This window comes from Parus major, chromosome 7, assembly GCF_001522545.3.
Source record: "Parus major isolate Abel chromosome 7, Parus_major1.1, whole genome shotgun sequence".
Classification (NCBI taxonomy): domain Eukaryota; kingdom Metazoa; phylum Chordata; class Aves; order Passeriformes; family Paridae; genus Parus; species Parus major.
Genome location: NC_031776.1, coordinates 31,640,442 through 31,660,977, shown reverse-complemented (window position 1 = coordinate 31,660,977; position 20,536 = coordinate 31,640,442). Strand labels below are relative to the sequence as shown.

The 20,536-nt window shown below is 42.3% G+C and overlaps 1 protein-coding gene across 1 annotated transcript in view; it reads right to left on the bottom strand.

Annotated features, from left to right (window-relative positions):
- The window catches only part of THSD7B (thrombospondin type 1 domain containing 7B), a 297,251-nt gene extending 284,320 nt beyond the window's left edge, over nucleotides 1–12,931 (bottom strand). The window contains exon 1 of the mRNA XM_015635401.2: nucleotides 12,829–12,931. The gene's annotated coding sequence lies outside the window, so the exon portion shown is untranslated. The remainder of the gene's footprint in view (nucleotides 1–12,828) is intronic.
- Between the last annotated feature and the right edge of the window lie 7,605 nt (nucleotides 12,932–20,536).

Here is a 20,536-nt window from a genome sequence, read left to right as displayed (position 1 = left end):
AATAAAAGGAACTGCAAACGTTTAAATCTCTCAGGCTTACAGCCAAGACAAAGTCTTCAGCCAGAGTAAAAAAGGGTTTCCATTTGCTAAAATAATTTAGGAGAAAATGTTTTCCTCTTGAGTACCTACAATGTATTTGTCCTGGAACAAAACCCGAGAGCCACCATGGAAAACCAAGATCAGGGAGAGGCTGTGCAGCACTTGACTATTAATATGCACGACTACAGACGGAAATGTGGTGCTTCATGACGTGTCAACACAGCTCAAATAAGGAGCTGAAGCTGCAGAACTGGAAAAAAACCAAAATATGAGTAATAACGATGCCCTGGATCATTTGCTTCCAATTGCTTCTGCAAACAGAAGAGTGATGAAGCTCAGCAGAACACCAAACCGTGCTGCGCCCCCATCTAAAAGACTGATAGGGAGGAAACACTGCATCTGCTTTTTAACAAGACAATAAAAGAAGCTGAAGAGACAGCCTTTAGTTTTCAGCTGAGAGGATGAAGCACTTGAAGGACTGTTCACTTTTGGTGGGAGCCAAAAGAGCAAGAGGGAAGTAGAACAGGGAAAGCCCCGAGTTTCATCTTAGAGCAAACCTGGGTCAAAGAAACCAGAGCCTTCAGAACCATTCTTGGAAGTGTTTTCACTGTAAAGTGCATGTGATTTCTAGACAATACAGCAACTCTACAGTCAATTCTTCAACTTCTCATGGGGAAGGAAAACTAGAAAGAGTAAACACACCATAACCAATCACTATCTGACCATCTCTAGGAATAAAAACTTCAGAGATTTTCTTCTAAACCTAGGAAAAGATAAACTCTTGCTTCACACACACCTATCAGCTCCTTCCCATACTCCAAAAAATCAAGCTCCCAGACAAGAAGAAGACTGTCCAGACTCACTGCCACACCACAGCACTAAAACACAGGTCAGTTATAGTCAACTACTTTTTCACTGATTAGCAAAGACTTTTTTTCCTCTTTCAAGTTAGATGAAGTCAAACATACACATCCACGCCTTCACAGCAGCCACTGCACTGTTGATCATTTCTACACAAATATTAATCTCTGCAATTTTCAATTCTAGCATTCTTCAGGATATAAGCACAAATAGTTAATATTCCACCTCCATCCTTAGTCTACAGCTACCCTCTCCACTGCCTTTGTCCTTCCAATACATGTCACTCAGTGGGAAGTTACCAGAGCTCAGATGATCCTGAGATCATGAAGATAAATTCTTATCATTAAAAAAAAAAGTTGGATTTTTTTCCCCCAGATTGTCAAGATATTCACAATGTTATCTGTTTTTGGCAATATTGACTACTAAAACATTGATACGTACCTGGGAAATTATTTGGCAATTACATCCTTCCCAAGCCTAATATCTTCCCCTTGTTGAATACCAAATGGGCACTTTGCTCTAGTGTTTGGCTGGATCCTGTGCAAGTTTTCCTCAGTGCCTTAGTCCTTAAATGAGCTGTTTCTCAGCAACACACTCAGAGTTGTCAGCCTGAGCAATAGGCACGGATGTATATGCTTAGCAATATGCTTGGTAGATGTTGTCATTCATGGTTTTCACCAAAATACATCTTAATTGAGCAGCAGCATTACACCACAAATGAGCCAGAAAAAAAGGCCAACAATAATGACAGACCACTAGAAATAATCTGTTGCCTTCTGGGTAAGCTGCTCAATGCTAAAACTTATTATCTGTAAAAGCACCTTTTGAATCACTTTTGTTTTGCCCTGTGGAATACCTTAATGCTTCCATTGGTAATAAAATTTCTGGCTTGCAATACTGCCCTGGTCTATAAGACCGCAAGAGAAAGGAAGGGAAACAATGAAAACAGGGAAACACAGAAGTGCTGTTATTATTAAACCTTTAAGTTACAGAGTTAATTCCAGCTAAACACTTTTATCTGCTGCACTGCTTATATGAAGTGGATGTTTTTTTCTAGAAGGAAATCTAATTTTAGAACCCAGGCATCAAACAACTCCATGGCCATCCATATCTGCACTGACTCCACTTCTGCTACGAGTAATCTGTTAAGCAGCACATCCCCAGCTGGGGACTGTAATTAGGGTGCAAACTGCCATACAATCCCCTTGCCAGATTGATGAAGGAGACCTCTTACAAGGTGATCCAGAAGGCAGTGTTGAGATCATTAATCATTTATCCGTCGAGGAGAATACAAAAAGCTCTGCCACCAAGAGCATTACGCTGCAAAAGGATCTTGAGAAAACTAACTCCTAAAAAAAAACTAGTGAACTTTTAATTGAAAGGTCAGACATTAGTTACTGTATTATTTTTTTAAGTTTTAGATAAATTCACTTTAAAAAAACCTTTATTCAGATGTCAGACAGAATTTGACACTCCTCTTTTGCTACTCCTTTTAAAAGCTGATAATGATCAGCTCAGAGGGATTTTAGCTCTGCAAGCAGCATCCCCAGATAGTAAACAAATATAATAGTAATCTACAGTGCAAGCTTAAATACCCTGCCAGGCTGCCAATATTTCAACCTGCAACCATTTGTTTTCAGGGATCTGAATCCACGGAAAATGCAAGTATTTTCAACAATGCATAATTGGAGACATTGTTAGTACAAAATTTTGGTCTACAGGGAGAACACCAGATCTTGAACACCTGCCTGACAAGGTCTTTACTGTCCATTCTAAGCACGTAAGTCTTGGCTCTGCCAAATATCAACTGAACTTTTTTAATACGCTTACTATAATTGAATACTTCAAGTATTTAAAGTTGAGTTTAAGCTTAAGTATTTCCCTTCTTCGTTGTTATTTGACCCAACAGGCAAGCTCACACCATCCTTAGAGAACTCATGAAACTATAGAGAGAAAAACACAAAAATCAAGAACAATTAAGTACTCTAAGAGCTCATAGAAAGAGCTGGAAGTATTGGACACAACTTTTTAACCATCTTCTGTAAGTGATCATATGTTTTCTTTACCCCACTCCATCCCAGATGGGCAGCATCAGAAGTTTCTTAGCTAAACCCATCAGCTTCACACCCATTTCACCTGAGCCCAGCCTTAGGAGAGCCAGTCTGGGAAGGTAAGGGGAGGAGGTGAACTCCTTTCCCTCCCCTTCCCTGAACTACCTGGAATTTAATAGAATTGCCTAGGAGACTTCTGCTGTTTCAGAAGCAATCAAAATCTATCCTATACAACCATCTACCAGACTAACAGAAAATACATTTTCCTGTAGAATGTGCGATAGGGAGGAAACTTAATCCAAACACATCATTACATAGTCCAACAGGATTTGCTTACAAAATCTAAAATCTATCCTAGTGAAGGCAAGCTCCTAGAAGTTAAACAAAAAATAGTCAGGCAAGTACTTTTTCTTATTTTTAACTGAAAAAGCCACATCTAAATCCTTTTCAACAGATCATCAAGAAGCATATATGAAATCAAGAGAAGAAAAAGAAATCTGCCACCCGTGGCTAGGAAGTTCAACAAATGTAAATATTTAAAAAGCATTCTTGTTTGCAAATTAAGATAATTTCCCCTCAACTCTCCTCATTCCCTAGAGACAAGAGAGTTTTTCCTAAAAGATGCAGCAAGGGATGCAAAGAAAAGGAGTAAGGAAAACCCAACATTTTTAGTATCAAGTGCTTTTACAACAAGGATTCCTTTATAAATCTAACTCTAGATACAACAAAGCATTTTATTTTTTTCTTCAAAACTGAGAAGTTCTGATTTCCAAAACCCTTCCTTGCATGAAAAACCATGTAAGTAATCTTCTGAATATATGAATGAGAGAAGAAAAGCAGAAATAGCTTCATTATCATTATACAAAATCTTACAGGCAGCTGTGGAAACCCAGGCTCCTTAAAAATTATCACCAGGTTAAAAAGGCATAATCCATTCCAACAGCAAGTTCTGTCATATATCACTGATTCCCTCAATATTTACATTTTTCCAACACACCCTGAACAAAGGGTAAGAGGTCAGCAACAGTAGGAGTATGCATAAGAACATTCATTTCTTCTGATGCATTTCATCTTCTTTAATTAGTCAAAAACACCACCTAAGAGAATGGAGCACAACTTGCAAAGACAACGGTTCAAACATGAAGATTACAAAGGTGAGAAATCAAGGGTGGCATCATTTGCTGAAAGGCTGTGACAACAATCTTAGCAAAGAGTTAAAAGTGTTAAAAGATAAGGAAAGAAGTTCTCTGCAACTGGATGGGCCAAGGCAATCCTGCCAACAACCAATCCTGCCAGTAATATTTCTTGCACCTTGATCCTGCTCAGTGGAATAGAAAGTATTAAACACAACACAGAACTGAAGCAACACTGCAATACTTCAGAGGTTACACCCAAGTTAATTCCATGTTCATCTTATTTTGGAGTAACAAGCGAAAAAACCTGCCCACCCTCTCCTTTTTGAGACTTGCTGTATCATCCTTTACTGACATTAATATTGCTCTCCTCCTTAGGCAAGCCCTGAAAGATTCTGATCCTTTTTATCCTTTAAAGGGAGCAATTAATGCTGCTATTCAGAGTTTCTGACCTTTAACTCTAAGTCCCAGTAGTGTTATTCAGATTTTTCTTTTCAAGTTTAGCAGAAAATAGTAACTATTTGTATCTTCCTAAAGGCAGACAGGCATTAATCCTAACCTCAAACTGGAGTCCATTTTGGAAAAGTAATTTCCAAATTTTTCACTTCTAAATGTGCTCCTCTGCAGGAACAGATGCTTCCCAAACTCCACCCTTCCAAACTACTGCAGCTGAGGTTCTGCCTTCCACAGGTATTTTGGCAAAACACTTTGAAAATCCTTTCACAGGAGTTCTGCATCCCATACTGCATTCCCCCTCATCATCCTCTGCAGGAGGATGCCTATTGCTATGATTATTTGCAGTGAAGCCACAGTGCCAAGTTCCATTTTCTTTATTCCTGCTAACATCACTCCCCACTCAACCTTCCTGCCTCACATTTTTTCCCCACAGCTTCTTACTCAGTGGCCCTGCTGCTTCTTTCAGAAATATCGTAAGAACATCTCAGAACCAAAATAATGCATCTACTATTTACTATCCTCATCTAATCTGTATTTTAAGCTGTCAAACACAGAGGCTGATTTGATGCCCTGAAAAACCAAGAGAGCATGTCATGATCAGAACTGCTCCACAAAGCATCTTGCATTTTCTTTCCAAAGAGAAACATATGTGTTAACATATGTGGTCTTTTACAAGGTGGTAAACACCTCATATACATATCTCAAAGGCAAAAAAAAAAATACATATATATATATATACACTGTCCATCCCAATTCCTCTGTCAAATATTTTTTTTTAAAAAATGAAATCTGATAATTCTAGTCCATCAATATCTTTCTGCTTTAAACCTTCCCTGATAAGAAAGTCCTTAGAGCTCATCTGGAAGACTGACAAGCTGGTATTTCTTCAGACCCAGAGGAAGGGTATTCCAGAGTCAAGACTTCCAAATAGCCAGGGAGAAAAAGTTATACCTATTAAAACAGAAAGCAAGACAGGCTCAGCTAGAGCTGCACAGGGAAGGGGCAATCAACATGACAGTAAATGTAATTAGTGTTATAATTCCTGCCAAAATTAGACATGATATAAGCAGATACAACAAACAAATTTGATGTGATATATTACCATTGATGTTCCTAAATATATAGAGGCTTTCTGAAGGATGGAAGTAGGGTTTTACAGCTTTTAAGAGGGAAAAAAAAAATCCTGACAAGCTTCCATCATGTCAGTCTCCATCCTGTTGCTTGTTAAAGTTTACCTCTCCTTTCTGGCTCCTATTTCCTTCACAGTCAAAGTGGCACAAAACATCCTTTTTTTGCTGTAGTTAACTAAAATCGAAGTTGCATCATGTCTCTTTTTCATGTCTTTTATTCCCTCCCTGCCAATCAAAGGCTTCAAGCCATTTGCTTTCTGAACACATTTACAGTCCAAATCCATCCCTGAACATCACTTGCTTGCCTCTCCTGTTTCCAATGGCACTCATCAAAACTCCTTCCCATCCCATGGCAGCTCCATTCCAAGTTGTGATCTTCTCTTGGTTCTCACTCACACATCCTTTTCCCTGGGTCCCAATACCAACTTTCAAGGCAATCATAGAAACATGGAATGGTTTGGGTTGGAAGGATCCTTAAGATGATCTCACTCCAAACCCCTGACATGGGAAGGGAGCCCTTCCACTTGATCAGGAGCCCCATCCAGCCTGGGCATAAAACCTAATTTACACCAGTACTGAAGAAGAATCACTCCCAGCTCTGCCCCACAAGAAGCAACAGGAAGACAGGAAATCCTCTGTGCTCAGAGAGCTGGACATGATTTGGCTTCTCTGTTAACTAAAAAAATAAAAATAAATATAGGGGAAAAAAAAAGAAGTGCCACACACCCCACACCTCCCTTCCCAAAAGAAAAAAGAACTGAACTAGAACTGAATGCTTATTTTGGTTTTGCCTCTACTAGAAATCAACACTACATCTTTCATTTAGTCAGCCAAGTTTTATTACAGAAAAATTATGGCTTCATTTCAGGGAAATTTAACCTTTTGCTTATTTTGTTTCAATTTCCATTTTGCATCAAAGCTTTACTTAAAAATACATTGCAAGGTCTAGACAAACTTCCCAAGTTCCCAAATCATCTGACTTCTGAGACAGTGACCTCTCATGAGCAATGTCCTCTCCAGGGACCAACCTTGTGTCCTCCCCAGCTGGAACCTCTGGGCTGCTTCACTTTCTGCACACCTGAATTTGCCACCGAAGTACTCAAGATGGAAAAAAATCTAGGCCAGGCAGAGGTATTTATGACTTCTTTTATGATGGAAAGTTTAAAAATTACTTTACCCCAAGAAATAAGTCTTTACCTGGACTTGTCTTTGCAATTGCAGCAAACACTGAGCATATTGCTGTTCATGTCCTGACAAATTACTTTCTGGGAGAATACAAATCATCTGTGCTGAGCTTTGGAAAGGCTCTGGAAGAGAGCTCTGTTTCAACCCACTTGAGACAAAAAGTCAGCCAGAAAACAGGCTCCATCCCAGTGGAGAGCCTCCCTCGCTCATAAACATGAGTTTTAATCCCATTCATTATCGGCAGGATTGTCCTCACTGTTGTTGTGCCACATCCTCAGGTTGCTCTTCCAGCCATTACAGTTGGTGCTGTGGGTGTATTCTCTGCTTTATTAACAGTAATTTAATTCAATATATATTCCTACACAGGACAGGTGTTTCTATGTTTCAAAACATTTCACAAGACAGAACACAAATTTTTAAATAACAAAACAAGACACACACATTAAAAAAAAACCCAGAAGAAATCCTATTATGTGTTTCTGTTAAAATGACTTTGTAAAATAAAGTTTGCCGTGACTGTCAAGCCTCCCACCACCTAAGTTTTCCTTCCTGAATAAATACCACACACTAAAAATTGATGCTCCATAAACTGCACCATTGCTGGAGAAAATGGCAATCACAGAGACTGCTGCTTCCTCCTTCACCAAAGGTGTACATCGTGTTTACTACAGATACCTGCAATCAATTACAGAATCGTAAATATTTGCAGCCCACAGTTCTCAGAAGTGTCTCAGAAAGCATATGTTAATGCCCAGGAGTCATTTCCCCCACACTGCAGTGCCCTCAGGCTCTCTGCTGACATCAATTTTGCAGTGAAAACCCAGCAATTCAGTTAAAATAGATACTTAGGCAAAGATAAAAACCTCTGCCTAAAGACTCAGTACTACTGTCCTGTTATACACATACAAAAAATTACATTTATATACATATAAATACATATATACATACACACATGCACTTATATTTCCACAGTGTGCTGTGGTGACTTATGCTCTCCACAAATCCCTGCTGAACACACAGCAGACAGAATTCCACACTGCTGTCACCGTGTGCTGAAACAATGCCAACGTGAATTATAAGTTATTGTGGGAGATGGATCAGAAACAGCCACAATTATACCTAACGAGTGAAGAGATTGTTTCATTTATCTTTCATTTGGAAGGCTGTGCCAGTCTGACAGAGCCAAATGGCATATAGTGTCTTTCTGTCCATTCCTGGCAACCTCAGGACACATAAGGAATCCCCCTCGCTCCTAACAAGGCTGGGATCAAAAGTTTTGCCACATTAAGTTATCCTACCTCCAACCTCCCAAAAATACCCATTATTTACTACCAGAATATCCCTTTCCTGCACAAACATTTTCTGTTTAAGCAAGACTATTTCTCCTCTTTCTCGTAGTTTTTAAGTACCTTTAAATGATCATTTCACTTGTAAAACCCTTTTCACTTTCAGGTCACAATGAGATACCTCATTGCACTGTAAATGGGTTTGCACATTCTGCTTTTATCAACAGGGAGTCTGCACAACCAGGGGACACTGGAGCCACCACAGGGATCAGACAGCAGTTTATCTTGTGTGTGATTTCTTCCCCACCTGCCTGGGACATGCATAGACACCACACATCACACACACATTCTAGCCCTACATCACTAACACAGCTTTTTGTTTGCTTTCTTGGTGCCCCTTGAACCTCTCTCCTTATCCATTCCATGCACTTTCTCAAAACAGCTGCCTGTTCTATGAGTGCAGGTGGTGTAGGAAAAAAAAAAAAACAACTCCCTTTTAAAGTAGTTACCTTATTTTCAGACACAAATAGGAGCATCAGCTAGATGGGACTGAAAAGGAAAACTAAGATGCTTTTCCAAAAAAAATTAGAAGATTTTGTTTCAATCAGAACAAAAGCTTAACAAATAAAAATCATAATAGAAAGGAAGCACAACTAAAAGCATTCCCAACAAAAATGATGCAGCATGTCCTTAATACTCAAGTGTTTTAACTAAATACAGCAGAAGTACAAAAGAATGCCTAAAGATGACTCAATAAGGAAGCATTCAAAGCAGAAAGAGCATTACCAGCATGTTCTTGATAATCTTGCCCGTCCAAAGCACAGTAATTTTTTGCTCTCATGTTCCAAAGCAGACTGCAGACAGTGGGCACTTGTGCTTAGACACAGAAGTAAGGTAGGACAGGTCACCAGTGACTCAGAGGCTGAGCCTCTGCAGCTTTGGAGAGCAAGCAGAGAAACCTGCCTTCCCTGCAGAGTTTCTAGTTCTAAACGACCCACACAGCTCTCATCCTCTGGCACAAACTCCTGGACTTCTTTCTTTTTTTTTTTCAGATAAACAGTACTTATTTTGCCTGTGGTGCTTTATCTGTTTCTCCTCCCACAGCATCCACTTCACCACCCCAGAAGCAGCTTTGGATGAGATGGGATGCCCAGGTTCCAGAAGGAGCCCGGCAGAGTTCAGCATCCCTCAGCTCCATCTTGAGCTCACCTGGCAATCACACCCCCATTTCACACCACACCTTCACACTTGCTTTATATTATATAATACTGGAGCAAATAACAGAAAAGCTGGAATGCAATCTCAGTAAAAAAAAAAAAAATCAGTATTTTCAAAGTTCAGGTAAAGAACTGAAGTGATGTGTAGGCAAAAACTGAATGGTGTGGAAGGACTCAACACCCAGAGAAACATACCACAACTGCACAGAGTTTGGCCACGAAGTCTGATGCCATTGTATCATAAAACTCAGTTATAACAAGGCATGACAGCCCATCATCCACAGCTTCTCAGCTTCCCTGGTTTAGAGAAAAACCACACAAGCTCTCTCAGCCCTAGGCAGCCCCAGCAGGACTCCCGATCCTCAGCCGTAGCCGGTAGCACCGGAGCCTGTGAACTGCTGCCAGAACCAGACAAATTTTCATTTTCTATTACCTTAACAAGCCACAGAGCAACTCTGTCTTGTGAAAACAATGTTTTTGTCTCACCATACTGGAACAGCCTCCCAAAATGCAATAAAGTTTCCTGAAAACTGACAACCCAGACACATACTTTTTGAACACACTTTGAGAGTCCATTGGGACAGTTTCCCACACCTACAAAATGCCTCGAGAAGTTCCTGAAACCGACTCTGTGTCAGGCAGCTCAAGCAGACAGGTCTCTGCTTTACCCCATCCAGCCCATCCATAGCACTGAGCATAACCCACTAAAGCACAGCATACACTTCTAATGGAGAATAAAGAATTTACCTCCCTGAACAACAGCCTGGGGGCATTTCCATCACCTCTTTAATCTGCAACAGCATCCCTGTTGCTCAGCTTTCACAATCCACCTCAGTTAAGGTATGAGGGTGCCAGCAGCAGTGCAGGACAGGGAAGCAAAACAGACACTTGTGAAACACTGTCAACTCAGGGTAATTCATTGTTTGGTATTTTCTTATGCCACTCTTTGCTTACAGCCTGCAAAGCCAGACAAGCTTAGTTGCCTTGGACACCTGGATGAAACCATCCACATCACAGCACATCTTCACCACAACCCCCTGGCTCACTCACCAGCAGGGAATCAAAAGCTTCCAAAGTACAACCACCACATGGGTTTCCCATTGCCCAAAACCACTCTTCCATTGCTACCTTTGTGCTGTTATTCAGCACTGAGCTTGCAGCAAGGTACCTGCAGCAGCATTTGACACGTTTCTCCTGCTCAGGCTGTTCATGTGCTCTCCTCCTCTGCTCCCTGCCACTGGGGCAGTTGCTACTGTGCCCAAACACTAAAGGAGAAAGTGTTTAAACAGGCACAAGAGCTCAGCTCACCTGAGGGCATGTAAGACACCAAATACTGGTTAGGTAAAAAAAAAAACATTATATTACAGAGCAATGAGACCCACGGGAATCCCCATTTCTCACTCACAAACCCCAGAAGTTCTGTTCTGCCACGAAAGGCAGCTGAAGGCAGCAGCCCCAGCACCTCCACCAGAGCAGCACGTCAGCAAACACGCGGCGTGCGATCTTATCGGTGAGGCTTTCTAGTGAACAGACATCCCTAGAAAGCAGTCACTACAAATACAGTTTTCCTGAATATCATTACTGATCCAGAAGTAATGAAATAGCAGATAATATGGCCCCAGGGTACAAATCAGCCACCTACCCTAATGCATACAGATGGAGCTTAACAGCTCTTTTGGTCTTCCATTACTAGAGTGAAATGGGATCTTTGAAACACCATTGAGACAAAGCAGAAGAGAAAGTTTACTAATGAGTGATGTTTACTTCTGATTCTTCAGAAAACGCTTTTCAATGCTGTGATCTGAAAAAAATCCTCTGTTTTCACATGTACGAAGATGACTAGATGCAGCTTCCCCTCACAGAACCAAGATAAAAAAGCAGAGTGTACAATCTCCTGCTCTCCCCTCGTGTTGCAGAAAAGACTGCCGAGAACACTGTCTCGATAATTTTTATAATAATTAACAGTGAAAACTTTATCCAGTCCCACCAAAACAAGCAGCAAAACCATCACAACTTACAGCAGGATCATGCTCTCCTTGCTGATGCTCGCAGCAGTAAAAGCAGCAACTTCCACAATGCTCTAAAACCGGCTCTTCACTATGTAAGGTACCGGCCAGCACAGAACCCTCCTGCTTCCATCCTTAGGGAAATTCAGCACTTCACCTCGAGCCTGCCCCCGCAAAAACACACTGTTGTGCATTCTGAGCTGGTCTCAGCCCCATGAACCTGCCAAGAACCAGCAAAGCCCACGCACGGCTCCGTGCACAGCCCCACCTGCCTTCTTTGGGATGTACCCCTGGACTCCAGAACCTCACTTTTACACCATCTCTTTCACCTATTCACCTAATTTAGGAATTACCTAAATTCCACTGGAGTCTTTTTAGACGCTAACAGGTTCACTACTTTTCTCAGTCGTTTTCCTTAAAGTTTGAAGATTTCACAACCCAAGTTGAGCAGCCCTGCAAGGCACCTGTGTGACACGAGGCACAAACAACAGCAGCTCCCTGCCATCACACCCTCTCACAGGTACTTTCAGTGGTACCCAGTTCTAACAGGTAGATTATGCCACTCACCTGCACACACAACAGACATCCCCTGTACCACTACTTCCAAAAATTACATCTTCAGGCAATCAATTCTCTAAGTTGATTTTCTGTTTGCATTAGAGGAATTAACCAATATATTTCAATTATACAAAAGAACTGGAGGCAGTGGTCTGCAAGTACTTTTTATGACCCTCATCTATTCTTTTAAAAGCCTTTACAGAAACGCTCAGGCAGGCACAGGAGTGGGAGGGAGAGGAGGAGGAGGAAAGGAACAGCATTACAGAGTCCTCATCATATCTTCACATAAATAAAGTCCAAACTCTGTGCGGTTTGACCTTGAACGAATAATAATACATAAAATAAATACAAGGACGAGCACAAATTAAGAATGAACGTTCAAAGTAATGAATGCTTAATGAAGGAGCGTGCCTTGTTTAAAAACACCGACTGAAGAATCGACGGAGGGAAAAAAGACAACCCAAACACATCGCGATGCCGTGACTGGGGGTGGGTGGGCAGGTGAATAAGTAGGGGTTTAGAAGCGAACCTGCGCGACAGAGCCCAGACCCAGCCGCGATCGCCCAGCCCGCGGCAGCTGCGCTACTTTCAGCGCTGCTCGGCGGAGCGGAGTTGGCGGCGGTGCCCGCACCGAGCCCGCGGCTGGCGCTGCCCGTCCCCATCCGAACTTCACCTGTCTCCCAGGGGTGCCGGTGCTCGGCGCCCTGCCCCGCTCCTCCCGCGGGGGCAGGAGCCGGACCGGCGCAGGGAGATGCGGGGATGCCGCCAGCAGCAGACGGGAGATCCCGGCCGGAGCGGTCCCAAAACCGCGGCAACTTCTCCCGCGCGGCGCGGCGCGACCCGGCGGCTCCGTCCATCCATCCACGCACCCGCACCCCCGCCCGCGAGCCGAGCCCCCGGACCCACCCTCTCCCCCGGCAGCGGGGCGGCCGCACCTCCTCGCATCCCGGAGCGCGGCATGGAGCCCGGCGCGGAGCGCTGCGGCGGGAGGACTGCGGAGCCGGCGCCGCGGGCGAGCGGGGCGGGACGGGCGCGCAGTCCCCGCTCGGCCCCGCGGCGCGGAGGGGCCGCGGGCGGAGCGAAGATGGAGGAGGCGCGGCCCTGCCCCCGCCCAGCCCCGCGCGGGAGCGGCGCGCGCGGCGCCCTCTGCCGGGCGGCGCCGGGACGGGCCTGAGGGGGCTGAGGGGACGCGGGGAGTTGTTCCTGGAGCACGGACACCGCGGGCTTTCAAGGGTGCTAGTAAAAACGCGCTAGCGCAACAAAACTAGTCAAAACTGAGTTTTAGTTGTTTGCTTGCCCCACAACGAATTCCCAACACCGCGTCGTCACCAACCTTCTCGTGCTGCTCGCCACACAGTGCTGAGGGTGCTTGCAGTGCTTCCGTAAGAACTCCAGGTAATCACAGAATTGCTGAGCCGATTGGGTTGGAAAAGCCCTCTGAGATCATAGAGTCCAACCGATGCTCGATCACCACCTTGTTAACCAGACCTTGGCGCTGAGTGCCACATCCAGGCTTTCCTCTCGCAGCTCCGGGGATGGCGACACCGCACCTCTCCTTCCCAATGTCTAATCACCCTTTCTGTGAAAAAATTCCTCCAAATATCCAACCTGAAGCTCCTCTGGCACAGCTTAAAACCATGTTCTCTCGTCTTGCCACTTGTTACCTGCGAGCAGAGCCCAACCCACGCCTGGCTGCACCAGGTGGGAGTTGTAAAGACTTAGAAGGCCCCATCGGAGCCTCCTTTTCTCCAGGCTGAGCCGTCCCAACTCTCTCAGCTGCTCCTCAGGCTTGTGCAGTTGAGCCTTTCCCAGCTCCGTTTCTGGACACACTCCAAACCCTCAGTGCCCTTCCTGAAATGAGGGGCCCAGAACTGAACACAGAATCACCATCTTTGCCCAAGGAACACTGGTCCCATTTAGTTTCAAATTCATCTAAGCCGTGTTTTTGAGTGAAGTAATTAGTGCAAGAGCTCACCAAACTGACAAAAGTCCTCGATTAAGGAGGGAATGTTTATTGATTGCAGAGAAGATACCAAATCCATCACTTTTTAAATACATAAAGTTTACTTTATCTGCACTATTTAAAAATTCAAATAGGCGTTATTCAGTACTTGTTTATTTTCTTTGAGACACAGTCGTTAAGTTTAGGCATTATTCAGGAAAATTTAATGCATACATCCAACTGAGACAGTAAGAGGTGACTGTGTGTGCAATAAAATCACAACAGTATCTATTTCTGCTTTTCACACAGTTCTTATTTCTGCTAAAGAACAGAACATCCCTTGTGTGTTTAAGAACCCAAGGGATAACCTATTCAGGTTTTGAAAATGCCCAGGTTCACTTGGACATTTTCCATTTAACTAGAACAACATGTACAGTATTTTCATGGACACGGTTGCATCATCTATGATCCTCAGTTTATTTTTTTGTTTACAGAAATATTAAGTCTTCATGCAAGGATTGTTCACATCATTTACAAACTCAAAATGAAACCAGACCTTTGTTGTGCTAGGTACTGTGTAAAAAATCAGAGTTCCTACTTTCAGAGAGTTCTACCTTACAAAGATGAGAGACAGAAGAGTAGAAATGAAGGCAGACAGATGTGCTGATACATATCATATATGTGAAATCCTGATCAGAGACTGAAACACAAGCTTCTTGGCTCCAGGTTGAGCCTCTCCCATTGCTCTCATGAATTCTAAAATCCTGGATATTTGCTGGGGAGGGAGAGTTCACCAGAGATTACACACAGTTGATCAGGAATGTTCCAAACTAAGTTTTGTGACAAAATTTATATTTTTCAAAGTTAAAGAGGATTGGTTTTAAGATTTTTTTCTTAGCTCTTTCCCAGGTCAGAGAGCCCTACCCCCAAGGGTGAGTGGCAGAGGGCACCCACCAGGGCTGCACCAGCCCCAGCTTCACTGCTCTCTTTATTCCATTGAAAAAATTTTAAAGGTCTCATTTTTGCTTGATACAGAATGGAAGACACCTCTTGAAATGTCAGGGGCAAATGACACTTCCTTTTTCCTGACTGGCTCTGGACTACAGGCAGTTACGCTCTCTTTGCCTCCCCACAGCCCTCGTGGTGTTGTCTGCTAAGAATAGCCACATTCTGCCCCTCATGGTTGGAGTTGAAGCATATGGGGAACTGCAGTGCTGCAATTCTTAATTTGCCAATGCAGAGTTTGCATTAATGCAGCTAATCCAGCATCTGGATATGGGAGCCTGAACTCCTGCCGGCATCCCCAAGAGTAGCACTGGTGAAAAAAAGAGGCAACACAAGAGGGCAAGAGAGAGTCCTCCAGGCAGCAGAGTGCCAGCACCCGTCATCACACACTTTAGCTTTGATTCTCTTCCTTAGGACTTTCTCTTCCGTCAAAATATTCATGGATATACCTAAAAGACGTGTAGGAAATGAATACAGAGTGAATATGCAAGAAATACATTAAGTAAACCTGCTTTTCTCAATTTGAATAGGAAGGCTGAAGGATGAGACCAAGAAGCAGCAACAGGAAAGTAAAAGCATAAAAATAGAGTGGAAGGAGCTTGGAACTTGGAGTAACCTGTTAGGCTGGGTTTTAGCCCAGATCACTCATTGTTTCTTCGTGTTTCTGCTCCTTGTGATCCTCTTGTTATGTGGATCTCACCTGCTTGGTTGGGCTCAAAGAAAGAAAACTGGTACCCAAGTGCTGCGGGGCTTGGAAGGTTTAAGCCAGCTCTTGCTTATGGATGACTGGCCCAGCCTAAGAAGGGAATAACAAAGCTGCTTGAATGACAGCTTGGATCAAGTTCATAATGACCTGGTTTGTACAGGCCAGGTGTTATGTAGATTGGAGCTTGTTATTGTGAAAAATTCTGGCAAGGCTTGCGATGCAACAGCCAGTTCCAGCAGAGCTGGGCAGAAAGCCACAGACTACAGGCAGGTCCATCTTCAGCACAATGGGCAAAGCAGCCACCTCCTCCTGTACTCGGTACCGTGGGGACCTGAACCAACCTGCCTGCACAGCATCTGGAATAAAGCTTATGCAGGAACAGAGAGCAGTTTCAAAACATGGCATTCCAGGCTTAAAAACAAAGAGGTAATCTTGCATAAAAACACGGCACCAAGTTTTTGTCTGTTTCGTAGGGAGCAAAGATTCAGAGCAAAATGGTACAAGCCACCCACTGCAGCATTAATGGAAAGTGAGCAAACTGTTACAGAATGCCCCTATCAATATATTCTGCATTTGTTAGGAAGTCTTTCATAATACTTTCATAATTCACTTTTTATGTTATCTAAAAGTAGTTACTAGAGTAATGTGGATGAAGAACTGTCAAAATTAGGTCTCACCTATGATTTGTTCTCTTGATCTTTATCATTAATATGCACACTATGATTTGTTACTGAGGCTAGTTGGACTTAAATTTTATTCTTTCTGTAGATGGCCATTTTTTCAAAAGAAGAAAATTTTTTTTAAAATGTAGGGAAAGTGTCTTGGATGCAATTTTTGTAATAATAATTAATGTGAAACTCAGGAAATAGGGACTTTTTTCATCAATACTCAGCATTTATTCCTGTGCCCCAAGTTAATAAAAGGCACTGTACAGACCAGAGTAAAGCCAGTCAGATGAATAGATCAGGTTTCTATTTTTCTTATAGTGAAGACTTAATAAGTATGGTCATAGTGATGTTTTTACACTGTACCACAAAAGCTAGTACAACTCAGGAGAAGAAATCTGAGCTATGTGAGATTTACTAGGATGTTCATAACTTTACCAAATAAATGACAGCTTTTTCTATATGGAAAGTATGTCGTATCAGTTTTCATATTGCACCACGGAAAAGCAGCAGAAAGCCAAGCAGATAATGAAAGGTTGACACAATGGATTGCAGCCCAAAGGCACAGCTTTAGGTAAGTGTTACATGCAGGCCAGGGACAAAGTAGGAGTGGCTGGGCTTTAATGCTCCATGGAAAGGTGGGTTATGAGGTGTTTTGTGAATCTCTCACTGTTCCAGAACTTACACTGATGTTTAGAAGTTATTTTTAATAGTCTATTACAAGCTGGGATCATGAGAAACTGAAAAAAGAAATTATCCTCTCATCCTTAGGGGCAGTGCCTCAGAAATCGATGCTAATGAACAGACTGCAGCACAGGGAAGCTTGCATTTCCCCTGCTGCACCAATTTTGTGCATTCACAAGGGACACTGCAAGTGCCATCATGTGTAATTAGAATCAGGGAAGGGGAAAAAAGGATATCATTCATTCACACTTCTCATGGTGTCATTTCTTTGTGGCAGATTTAACAGAGATTAAACAGGCATTCAGTTTAATACTAGTCCTATTAAGGACCAAGCATAATTTATTTTTAATTATGGACTTATCAAGACACCAGCATAATTGATGGCAGTCCTGTTGTGATCATATCCTTAGATGATGACTTCTTTAGCAACAGAAGAAATGCATTCAGGCAGGATATTCATCTTTACCAACATTCTAGTTAAAGCACACCTCTGTGAATAGATCCAGCCGGTGTTAACTTTGGCTCCCAACCCACCACCCATTAGTGAGTACAATACCCAAATCCCAGTGTGCATCCCTGCCTGAACCTGAAATAACTTCTGAGCCAGGGTTTGAAATCAATCCTCCCTGTGGCACAGACCTGCAGGGGCTGATCAGCACAACAGCCCCCTCTTCCCCACAGCCCAGCTGCCCCTTCTTATTCCTCTCCACCCAACTGTCCCACAAATGGTGGGCTCAAAGTGTTTCTCAAGGGACACAAAGCTTCTTTTTCCATGACCTTACTGTACACCATAGTTCAAGGCACAGGCAGTAGAGGCTGTAAATTGCAATCATTTGTCCTGTTCAAATATCAAGCTCATGTTATTTTAGAGAATGCAGAATCAGACCTTTTGATGCCAGTGATGGGTTGAAGAAGGGGGAACACTTACCGAATAAATAATCACTACAAATTAAAGCATAGACAGAACTCCTACAGAAGACCAATTATCTTGCTGGCTAGAGCCCCGGGAGCTTAAAACTGTGATACCCTTGTTAATGTCTGAGGAAACACAACAGTTGTATCTGTGAGTAAGAGAAAGTCCTTTTTAAGTACCACGGTGTGCAGGTTAAAGAAAAACATGAGTAGGGTGCAGCACAAAGCAATGCATCTGCCACCTATTCACCAGCCATGGCAGGGCAAGAAAAGCTGAGATGGAGGCTCTTCACAAGCTATTAACCTTTCCTGATTGGAGTCTTGCTTTACAGAAAGAGCAGCAAGCACCTACTCAAAGAAGGGTGTCCCTGCAAATAGTAACTGGCAATAATTTAGCAGCTGGGAACCTGTCAAGTGTTAAGGGTTTTTGTTCCGACACACTGCTTGTTTAGTAGAAAAAGGGATAGCAATAGATAAAGAAGGCTCATGCTAGTGACTAGTAATTAGATTTGAAATCTATCAATGACTATGGAGCAAAACACTAAAATTAAAGATATTTTCTAATCATTATGGTTTTGCTTTGGGGGTATTTTTCTCGCTATTAATGCTTCTGTTCCACTGCTTTAATTAAGTGTTGAATACAAGGTAAGGGATTTGTTCTACACAATCAATAATGGCATTCTGATGCTGATTTTAAATTTACTTGCTATTTTTAACATGCTGCTTAGTTATTGTCTATCATCCTTAGTCACACCTTGGGCTCTGCAGATACATGCTGGCACAGGAGGTTCCCAAGAAGGACTTTGTCTCAAGGAGGTCAAATCCTGTTGCATTCTTCTGGGGATCCATTGGAGAGAGGAGCAGTCCCTCCAAGCATGCCAGTGGTGGTAAGCACTCCTTGTGTGTCTGCAGAAATCTGGTTTGGCTCAGCCACACTCATAATGAACGACTTTCACTTCCTACCATACTTCACTGAGTTTGGCTGCTCTTATCTCATGGATGTTTTACAAAGCCAGTACACATAAGTACTTCCAACACTACAAAACATCTGCCTTGATAACACTACAGATTCATGGTATTATAGAATGGCCTGGGTTGAAAAGGAATTTACAGATCATCTCATTCCAACCCCCTGTCATGGACAGCGACATCTTCCACTAAACCAGGTGGCTCAGAACTCCATCCAGCCTACCCTTAAACATTTACCTTGATGCAATTTATTATTTCAATGAACTGCTGTTAAAAGTCCTGTCATGCTTAAAAACATAAAAACGTGAAATAGGAAAGTGTTCACTCTGTAAATGGCTGCAATTTTTAAGAAAAAAAAATAAAATTACAGAACATAAATGGGATGAAAGAACAAACAGAAACTCAGCCAACAGATTATTAATATTCAGCCACATTTTTCAGAAGGTTTCTCTGATTTCTGTTGTACTAGAAAGCAGTCATCACTTTTTGCCTAAAGAACCAAAGATGAGAGGGATGTTCAACTCAGCAAAGAGCCTTCCCTTCATAGCAGGACCCTTTCCTTCTCCAGGGGCTACCTGTTTAATGACTAAACATCACAGCACTCTCCAGAATTTGTATGCACCTTGTGTACCTTTGAAAAGCACTTGGAATACCTGAGTATAAGTCCTCTCTGTTTATACATGCAAACACAATAAATGCATTATACACAATTTTCTGTCACCTTCTCAAGCTTTTCATAACTTTCTAGAATTGCACTTTTCTGCAATTTAAATAGAAAATAACATACTAAATTTAACCAGTTTCCAGCAGTAAGGATTCAATTCAATAGTAAAGATTCAATTCAAACATCATTCATATCTATGTAAGTGGGATATATGCAGAAAAGAGCTCAACTCAAGAACAACCACAAAACATTTGAAATTATTTTTGCTCCATTTTTTAAGAAAGGTTTAAAAAAAATCATCCCCTACGTTTTTCTTCCTCTGTATTTAAGGGTGATAGTGAATTTGTCTGACATTTCCAGGGAAGCCAGGTGTTTAGGTTCATTTCTCCTGAAGGCTTGCTTACTGTGCACATCATTTCACACCCAGGCTGTCCTGCCAGAAAAACACTGCAGCCTCCTAAAAGCATTTAGGGCTTAGTTTGGTGTATTTGTTCCTCTTTTTTCCCATGACAAGTCACCTTCCACTTTAATAAATCCACAAAGCCATCCTATGCACCACATCCAGGAGGACCAACAGGATGGGGAATAAATGGACTTAAACCCTTCTAAAGCGAAAGATCACATGGTGTAGCATGCCTTAATATTACTGACTGATTAAGGCAACAGTTACTAACTTTATTAATGTTTTCCTACTCCTGAAATCCTCACTTAGTTTTTCTTTATCTGCCTTGCAGTTACTGCTTTTCCATTTTGTGTGCCTATAGAAGTCGAAAAGTTCACTTGACACATGGTCTTACTAATGGCTAAGTTTCATTTTTGAATGACATTTCTGCAATTTTATTTGTTTTTAAACAAAACCTATTTTAAAAGACACTTTGCAGTCTTTTAAAGTCTTTTATGGAACTTACATATATGCTGAAATATCCCTTCTTTCACTATACCCTTGGTTTTCAGCACCATATCAGACAAATTTTCTGCACAATGTGGGGTTTTTTTTCAGATGCCAAGAAACAATACAACTATTTTAGGCAAAATCTCATTGATTCCTAAGGCTATAACTAACCACT